The sequence below is a fragment of the Papaver somniferum genome, chromosome 2, assembly GCF_003573695.1.
Source record: "Papaver somniferum cultivar HN1 chromosome 2, ASM357369v1, whole genome shotgun sequence".
Lineage (NCBI taxonomy): Eukaryota > Viridiplantae > Streptophyta > Magnoliopsida > Ranunculales > Papaveraceae > Papaver > Papaver somniferum.
Window position 1 is genome coordinate 72,117,229 of NC_039359.1, and position 9,732 is coordinate 72,126,960.

At 35.3% G+C, this 9,732-nt stretch overlaps 1 pseudogene; it reads right to left on the reverse strand.

Moving 5' to 3' along the window:
- Positions 1-4,010: 4,010 nt before the first annotated feature.
- On the reverse strand, positions 4,011-8,833 carry LOC113353510 (annotated as a pseudogene).
- Between the last annotated feature and the right edge of the window lie 899 nt (positions 8,834-9,732).

A 9,732-nucleotide genomic window follows, 5' to 3' on the forward strand; every position in this document is an offset into this window, starting at 1 on the left:
TTTGTTAACGAGCTAATCCGGTTTTGATGCTCTCATAATTAATCCACTGCGCTCTTGCTTACATCGCAACACAATGTATTTGAGATCGAACGAACTAATTACTATTTACTCAGTGTTCTCGGTATCTTTGTGCCTACAACCAATATGGCCAACACACGTGAATCCCTTAAAAAATTCCAATGTTAAGAGGTGATCCACAATTCGTCGTGAAGACTATCGCTTCCAATCTCACAATCGGTATACGCTGATTCCTTTAAAATGTCTATCAAACAACAAAGAATAATTTGTTTGATACCAACTTAGTTCCAATCACAATAAAATATAAGTGGTAAGGTATTTGAGTCAAGGATCTTCTGTTTAATATATGAAATACCAAGATATAATTAGATATGTAACTCCTTGATAATATGAATCAAGATATATGATTACCGATGTAACTCGAATACAAGTACTAAGTTTACAAATCAATAGATTTATTAGCAAATTACGAATCATTTGATTTGATCTGTATAGGCCGATCTTCAAGATTATTGAGTGTCCTTAGTGAAAGAGAAATTGAATAAACAAGAACTTATCTAGAAGATAATTATGCGTTAGTTCAATAAGTACAACCAAAGAAAAACTCAATGCGAATCTAGTTTCCTACCAACGATACTTATAGTGCTTCTTGATCCGAAAGAATTCTTTAAACAAGTTAATCAAGTTGCACTACAAATTGAATAACGCCTACTAACTCACTACGATTAACTTCTACACAATTTGGTGTGCTCTTTGATGAGTTTGGAAAAATGTAAAGTTATGTTATTTATAGTGTTAGGACAAACCAATTTAGAGATCAAAAATGACCAAAGCTTATTTGGAAACAAAATATACCAATTCAGAAATAAAAAAATTTATGCAATAAATACATTTACAGAATTAGTATTGCACTTGATATTGTTTGATTATATTAAAATGTATAAAACTCATTTCAATGAATGCATAAACATTGTTTCCAAAATCTATAATCGTATTCTACTAGTATCACAACTACATTAGCTAGGCACAAATTAATGTAATTTTCTAAATAAGTCAACTTGTTATATGCAATCTTTTGGGAAAAGAAAGTGCACTTAATTTCGATACTAAGAAAAGTAACGAATATCAATATCAATATTAATTAAGATCTAGCCTTAAGTATCAAACGAATTAATATGGACAATAATATATCTGAGTTAAATACGAGTGCGAATTCGTGTAACACTCCTTAACGAGTGCATGTTTCACATTTCAATCTCTACTCTTGATTTAATTTAAGGAGTTATATAACGAGGGTCGTGATTCTAAACATGGAGGGTAATTGGGTCATCATTTAAATAATCAACCAATCAGAAGAATATGTGAAATATACCCTCGTTAGAGGAGTGTGGACAGATTTAGACTCGTTAAATACATGTTCAATATTTCCTGGCATATGAATTTTTGAATCCAACTAAAAAATTATGAAATCTGTGAAAAATCAAAGATGATAAAACAGACAATTCAAGACATCAAGTTAAAATCGATTAATATTTTGTTCCTAGGACCGGACCTGGAATATATTCTAAGATGAACCTGGTAGGATCGGTTTCAGGACAAGTCCTAATACGATCGAATCGATCCGAAGTTCTTATTTGAATATGAAACTTAATTCGAGTTCAAACTAGCCTTCAATCATGTTTAAGAAATTACTTTCAAACATGTTCTGAAAGCATGGATTCATATCAAAGTACAACCTTGGTGTTATGCCGAAATCTTGAAAGTATAGAGAACTACACTTCGTTACATAATAAATGAGTTGTAGAAACAATTAATGTATACCGTTCCTTTAACTCTTTGATCATATATAATGATAAAGTCACCTTTTATACTAAATTCAAGTTTACTTTGCAGTGATGTTATCAGTTAATAAGACTATAAGAAGTCGATAGAAATTGAAGCTCAATAGTTTCTAACCTAAGTTTGAAGGATGATGTCTTTGTTTTGTTATTATACGTATTGAAGTCTTCAATGAATAACTAGAGTTTGTCTCAACATATATATGTTTTAAGTCTAATCTAAAGAAGTTGACTTTATTGAGTGACATTTCTGTATAAGCTGAGAGAAAGCGAGAAGAAGAAGAAAAGTTAGCATGCAGTGACAAAGAAAAAGAGGAACAAAAAGTAAGGGTGACTTGTGATGATTCTGATAGAGAATCATAATACGAAACAAATAACGAGAATATGGGAGTAGAAATGAACTTGATGGAGTCTTAGGGCTTCTCCAATGGCATGTGTGTGGAGATAAAAGTCAAAATCCACCTAGGATACACATCCGTTTTCTCTAAAATCATTCTCCAACCCGGATGTCATAAATCAATGTATACATGACTTTAGGTAGAAAATGTCAAGGGGAATGTCTAGTTTTCCACCTTCCCCTTGACATTGTCTACCATCCTAGTCAGCTTTTTTTAATTAAAAATATATTTTATTTACTAAAATTAATTCTAACACAATAAATAATCATTTTTAGATCTAATAAAATCTTAAAATTACTAAACATAAAATTTACAATTAATAAAAAAATGATCACAAACAACACCATTGGAGATGAATAACTTTTTTCACCTAAACTTAAGGAAAACTTGGAATAAAGATGGTGTTTGTGTTTCCACGTAGGAAATACATACAACAACCATTGGAGAAGCTCTTAGTGCAATCAATCAACTTCAGTGGTGAAGGGTTTTTCAAGTCGAAATTTGACTTCGTATTCTATTTGGAAGGCGATTTCGGAGGTGGGTTTGCAAGCTCAAATGGATTTGAGATGAGTTGCAATTTAGAAAAATAAGAAGAAAACAAATTATGAGGAAAGATTTTGGGTTTGCCTTCAGATTTTGTTTCCTTTTTTTGTAGATGGTTGAAGCAAAACCAATAGGCTACTACTCTCTCTGTTAAATCAATGCTGAAATAAATTCGCAAATTACTTTTAATAAGATAATGGGTGTCTTTGACCATCTTATGATGAGATGTATTCGTAGAGATCTTATTATAAGAAATTCAAAATCTTGTTTAGAAATAAAAATGCCTTTTGTTAGGGTACCGACCTTAAATTCGTCATAAGTCCATGGGTAGAACTCAACTCGAAAACCGGTTGACTAGATGAGGGAACCCATTGACTTATAAACTACCAATTAAGCCCCATCTAATCAATGTGGGACTAGGATCCCAACATCCCACCACGCTTCCAGACCCAACGTCCTCGTTGGCCCACTTTATCAACACTGATCCGAAGGTAGCACTTTCTGGCGGCTTCACTCCCCTATCAGTATTCAATGCGGGTGACAACTACGCCCATACATAGGTGGCCCAACACTTTAATCTAGCCTATAGGTCACCCCTTCCGTGGAGGGGGCATGAGTCGTGGTGGTTGGCTCTGATACCAAATGTAGGGTACCGACCCTAAACTCGTCATAAGCCCATGGGTAGAACTCAACTCGAAAACCGATTGACTAGATGAGGAAACCCATTGATTTATAAACTACCAATTAAGCCCCATCTAACCAATGTGGGATTAGGATCCCAACACCTTTAATCGAGGATGATGATGGTTGGGGAGATTTTGGCCTCGATTCTGCTAACGATGAGCACATTGTTGCCGTCAAATGCTCGTTTCAATATGAAATTGAAAAGTAACTTGATTTTCGTGTCTTTTGGTACCCCTGTGTGTCTTGAAAATGTATGATTATAGGTAGCTGCTACTTGGAGGTTTTTATGTGTTTGCTTCCTTTACGAGGGTTCCGAGTTGCTATTTCGTTGGCTTAGCTATATCTTTTTCTTTTCATTTTCTTCCACCATCTTTCTTATTCATTTTTTGCACCTTTGGTGTCACTCTAGACGTCATTATTTAATGAATGAATTTCGTTATTTTCGGGTGAAACAGCATAACAATAAAGAATGCAACACACCAGTTTGAAGGCTTGGAACCTGGAAGAGTGATAGCTACTGTAAGAAACTTGCTTGGAAATAAAATTAAGGAAATTTCAGTTTTTTGGATTTGTTTAATATACATGTCAAAATCCTATGGGGCTGCGAATGAGTTCCAGAATGAGTTCCATTACCCCCCAAAAATAAAAACAAAAAACAGATACCACCTCAACCCCTAACCATAACCAAAAAAGTGGACTAATGGGTTTGGTGATAACATCAAGAACAATTCCAATCTTCGGAAGATAGATGGACCAAGATCTAAATACTAGTAGAAATCATTTATTTAACAGACTTAGTTCATTTGGAAAATCTGGCTATCAATGTTGCTAATGTGGTTCCTAGGATCGTTGATATTGATTCTTTCTTCATTTTGGTAGACCGTTTCTAGCATTCACCTCTGTGTACATTTCTTCTATCATTGGTTTCCAGAGGCGCACACGTGCGTTTATAAACCAATTAGATACCTGATACAATACCAGCATTAAGATTGTAAGTTCTAAATCAGTGCAAGAATCTAACTTATTCCTCAGCTTGTATGAGAATGAGAAAATAGAGATTTTATTTCAGTATCATAAGTATTGCGAGATGTAGATACCTGGTTCCTTGTCAGTCCACTTCTGATTGCAAGTAAATGCTTCTCCGCGTCCCTAGGATACCTGAAAATAAACATCCATACTTATAAAGCTAGTGTATAAAAGCTCTGAGACTCGGTGCCTAGAAAGCGTGAAAAGAATTTTCATCCAAATTACAAGCAATTTTGTTCACTAACAGATATGGAGGTTTTACAGAACTGTGCGCCTGTCAGTCTAACGTATCACAACTAGGATTTTAAGGCTATGCTCAACATGAACACCACCAATGTCCCCTAACGAAGTTGAGAAACACAAGTCGAAAAAACAAAAATCATCTACAGGATCTATGGGATCCAGCCATTCAGGTCTAAAATCAAAAGCGGTAAAGCATGTAAAACAAATGCATTTCTAAATTGTTCAACTATATGAATCTTACGGATGGAGAAAGTTCTGGAACAGCCAAGCTCGTAAAACTGAGACAGATCTTTCGGGTAACCCTCGCTGAGGTCTCCATGACTGATGATCTTTTCTCTTTAACTGTTGTTGCAGAGCCCATTGCTTTTGTAAGAAAGAAGACTCCAGGGAGTGCTTTTCGGTAAGGAGGCCACTACTATGGCATTCTCCAGCTCGTAGGATCTGATTAGCAATTCTTCCCCTCAAGTTTCTATATAAATGAGAGACAGATTGAACGGCGAAACGAGCATGCATTTGCGGGTCCAATTCAGTTGCAGCGTGGAATGCTGATACAACTGTATGGATCTCATCTAAGCACTGGTTATATCTGCTATCAACCTGACAGTAAGGAGAGAATAGTCACAATCTGTACTAATTAAAAACACGATGAAACAAGCAAAAGTAGCTTTCGAGCGAATAACAAAAGTTACCCAATGTTGATTATGCCAGAATATAATCCAAGTTAAATAGTATCTGGTGTGAGCATACCATTTGCAGCAGTGACAAAAGATGAGCTTTGATCTCTTCGCTATCCTGTTTCTGCAAATTGGAATTAATTTGAATCCCAGTTCTAATTTCTCCAGACGAATAAGGTAACTGATCAGACCTATTGCTCGAAATTCTCCAATCAACAGTGCCACCCGAAAGAGAAAATTTTGGATCAATACCCATGCCAGTTTCAAGATTTCCAATTGAATAATGTGCAATCTCAGTAAGTATTTGCTGTACTGCATGGAAATATTTTGAGCCGGATAATATATCAGACAGCTGAACCGAACGATAAGAACTGAAACCCATAGTAAGACCCTTACTGTTAGAAGCATTTTGCTTTGATGCTACTGTAATTTCACGAATTGAATCATGTGTCACTCCTGAACAACTGATTTCTGAGCATTGGTCTGGAATATTTTGCAAGTTAACAATAGAAGGCTGTTGGGTGGAAAGAGTTAACGACAACTCATTACTGGGGATATTTAAGCCGTATAGACTACTTGCCACTGTTACAGAAGATTTTTCTGCAAATTCTTGAGGACCCAGTAATTGATTGAAGTCCCATCTAGTGGCGAGGTGGCAGTTCATTTCAGCATCTTTGGTAGATGGAAAGAATTCTATATCTCTTTGCACTCCATAGCCACAGTTCATGGAGTTTGCGAAGGATGAATTTGAAGTGTCGCCACAATTGTTTGACATCAATGTTCTCAAGTCATCAACCTGATATCCATTCAAACTTTCATCCATCTGATACTGGTTGAGGTTTTCATGCAGACCAGATCTTGAAGCTAGAAGGTTGGCAACTGAAGTACCTAATAAACTTGTTCCGCCAGCAAAGAAATTTTCCTGATTACCCAGTGGCACATTCGCAGAACTCAATGCTTCTGTATTAGTAACCCCACCATGCTCGGTTACTTGAAGACCGTAGATGGATTCTCCATTCAATGTCGACAGAAAAGGATACCTAGCTGTAAACTGGCTGTGGGTGTTAAGATCTACGGCATCTGGCTGAATCAGAGAACTTGAGAACATATTCGACATCCCAGCAAAAACCGTAGGACTTCGATCACTGAGATAAGGATTGAACATGTTCCTCTCCATACTTAGTGGTGTAGTTGGGGTAATATGCTTGTTATAAACAACAAATATAGTTCACATTCCACAATCAAAGAAGTTGTGGCTAGCTACTTCACTTCTCAGTCAGAAAATTCAACCATATATCCAATTTAGTCAAGTGAACTGTACCTGAAAATGTAATTGAGATGATAATTAAGAATCTACATGATACAAAAAATTACAAGTATTCTGATGCTGTTCAATATACCGACATACCACTTCAAAATACTAGATCCCGAAATAAGGAAACAATAAACACCCATGAAGCAGCAGGGCAACTCTACAGTCAATTTTTAAATGATTTTCAATCAAGACAAGCATAAACAAACTAAAAAATCATTCTTAGTCAGGAAGTGCAGAGCTGGCCTCAATGGCAACTGCTCTCATAGCCTCAGATTTTTTTTTAATCAATAAAATTCTGTAGTTATAGCCTTATACGAATCGAACTCATGACATTGGGTGAACCGCCGACATCTTAATCATCAGACCAACCTGGCTTCCCTAATGTTAGTTGGATAGACTGTATAACAACAGTAACAGTCTAAACTAACTTTAAACAAATTATCCACAATGGACCACAAAGGCACAAACATATCCAATTTGCTAACGTAATGATATGGCAGATCGAAGAACTGAAAGCTATCAACCAACAAAATAAACTGTAACCTCTAGTTGCTCTTACCAACCAAGAAATTCAGAAAAAAGAGAAGACAACTCTAATCCACAGTTTCAATCAAAATAGTCCAAAACAAATACTATGCAAAAATATGGATGCAAGAACCAGAAACTCTGCAATAACAAACCTGCATTTAGTCTCTGAATAAGCTAAAGCCAACTGCAAAATGAACCACCACCAAAGATACAGTTTCTTCTTCTTCCTCAACACCTGATCAAAACCAAAAACAATGAAGAAGCTCAGTGTCTATCTCAAAGGACTCATATAGTTTCCTCTCTTACTGTCTCCCAAACTAGAAATACAAAATCTTCCCAAATTAATCAAGAAAAGTAAAAGAGAAACCCCTTTTGTAAGAAAGAAATTTCTGTACAAACAACACAGTGGGGTTCCTTAGAAAATTCAAAAAAACAAGAGAAGAAAGTAAAAGATTCAGTAGGAATCAAATGTTACAACCTCCTTCCAAACAGTAAATTTTCTTTTTCTTTTTCCCCCTTTCAATTCACACTTTGATTGATTAGAAGTTTGATTTTACTTTACATAAGTTTCAAGAAACCTCACAAAAATCATAAACAAAACTTCATAACCATATGTTGTCCATTTTTACATACATTATTATATAATGTTTTTCTCACCTATAAATCAAACCCCATTAAAAGTTCAGATTTTCTCAGACCCCATCAAAGATCAAATTGATTTCCAATAGATTTTGTTTTTGCAACAAAAACCCACCAAATATTTAAGATCATAAACCCCTCGAATGGGTCCTCAAAAGAAGACAAGAGAAGCTCAATAACAAGAGAAGTCTAATAATGAAAGTTGGAAGAGTCAAAAAAGCCATTTTCAGTGAGATATAATAGGACCCATTGCAATTAAGATAACAGTGAGAAAGAAGAAGCTGCTGCAACCACACACAATGACACAAAAACAACAAAAGAGTAAAAACAAGAAGAGAAAGAAGCATTACCTCTCTTAATGGTGCAGTGCCACTCATTTCTTTTGCAGCCTTTTGATATGAAGAGCAAGGCCCCATCTTTCTTTCTGAAACTTGTTTGGGTTCTTTCATTTCACTGCAATCATCACAAGCTACTAAAATTATCAATCTCTCTCTCACTAACTCTCTGCTCAAACTCCTGTTCATGGGCAAAGCATTTTTCCCTTTACTTTTTCTCTCTCAAGTCTTGTACTGGGTGTAATTTTGAAACTTAAAACCTAAAGAACTTGAGTAAAAATCTAGAGAGGCCTTATAGCAAACAGTAGCAGTGCAGTAGTACCTTTAAGAGATAAAAGACTCTGAGTTGTTGTACTGTGAACAGTGCTAGGTTTAGAAGATAGAGATAAAGATGAGGTAAGCAAAACCCAAGGAGGGAAGAGAAAAATCTTTTGAAAATATTCATTGGGTAATGGAAAATGGTTGAAGGCTGTTGGATTGATTAAAGCTGTGAAGGAGATGGAATGAGTTTGCCACAAAAGGGAAGCCTAAATGTATAGGGTAGTCTCTTTGCTTGTGTATGATGGTCCTATAAAAGAGAAGCTAAGGCCTCTATGCCTGTTTCCCCTAGGGTATTATGGAGGTGGGATTTGGGGGAACTTTAGACATCCATGATTACCATCTATGTAGATGATGTCAGATAGAGTCCCATGCATTAATTTGTAGGTCCTAGGCTGAAAAGCAAAGCCATGATTGGGTACTATTTGGCCGACTCAAATACGCCAGATTTGAATCTACCGGCATCCAGCTCAATTATCTATGTAGGTGCGGGTCCAATAGTTACCCGATCACTTAGAATTTAGCCGGGGCAGATTCTTTCGGTTTGGTTCCGGGCACAAAAAATTATGCTCTTTCTGTTTTAAAATAATAGTATGGTTTCATGTTTCAAAAATAAAAGCTGATTTTAAATATAGGTTTTAAGTGAGACCAATTTATTATTTTGAAACTAAGATAGAATCAATTAACAAATTTAATTTATGTCGGATAGAATTGATCATAATTTATTAATTTATTGATTCCATATAATCTTTATCTTTATAGAAGGACAAGCGTCCTGATAAATGATTGTAATTATTAACTAAGTTTTAAAGGTTATTTGTGTAAGATTTTACTTCAAAACGGTTTTTTATTTATTTTTTATTCTCACTTAGTGAATTTATCTCTTTTCCCTCTTATTTTGAACCCTGACACTATTTTTGTGGGTATTCAAATAGTTGTTTCATAAATTTAGATCAAATTTGAAGAAAATACCTTATTTTTAAATAAAATCTCCAGGTCATTCCAAGTTCCAACGATAATGGGTATCTCCTAATACCCTCCTTCAAACACTCAACTCACACCGAATTCAATCTTCTCTACATTTTTTCTCTACTAATAATCCTTCTGATCCTTATTTTGTTTCTCTAAATTTCTTAATAATGTCTCAATCTTAATTTCAAGATTTCATACGAA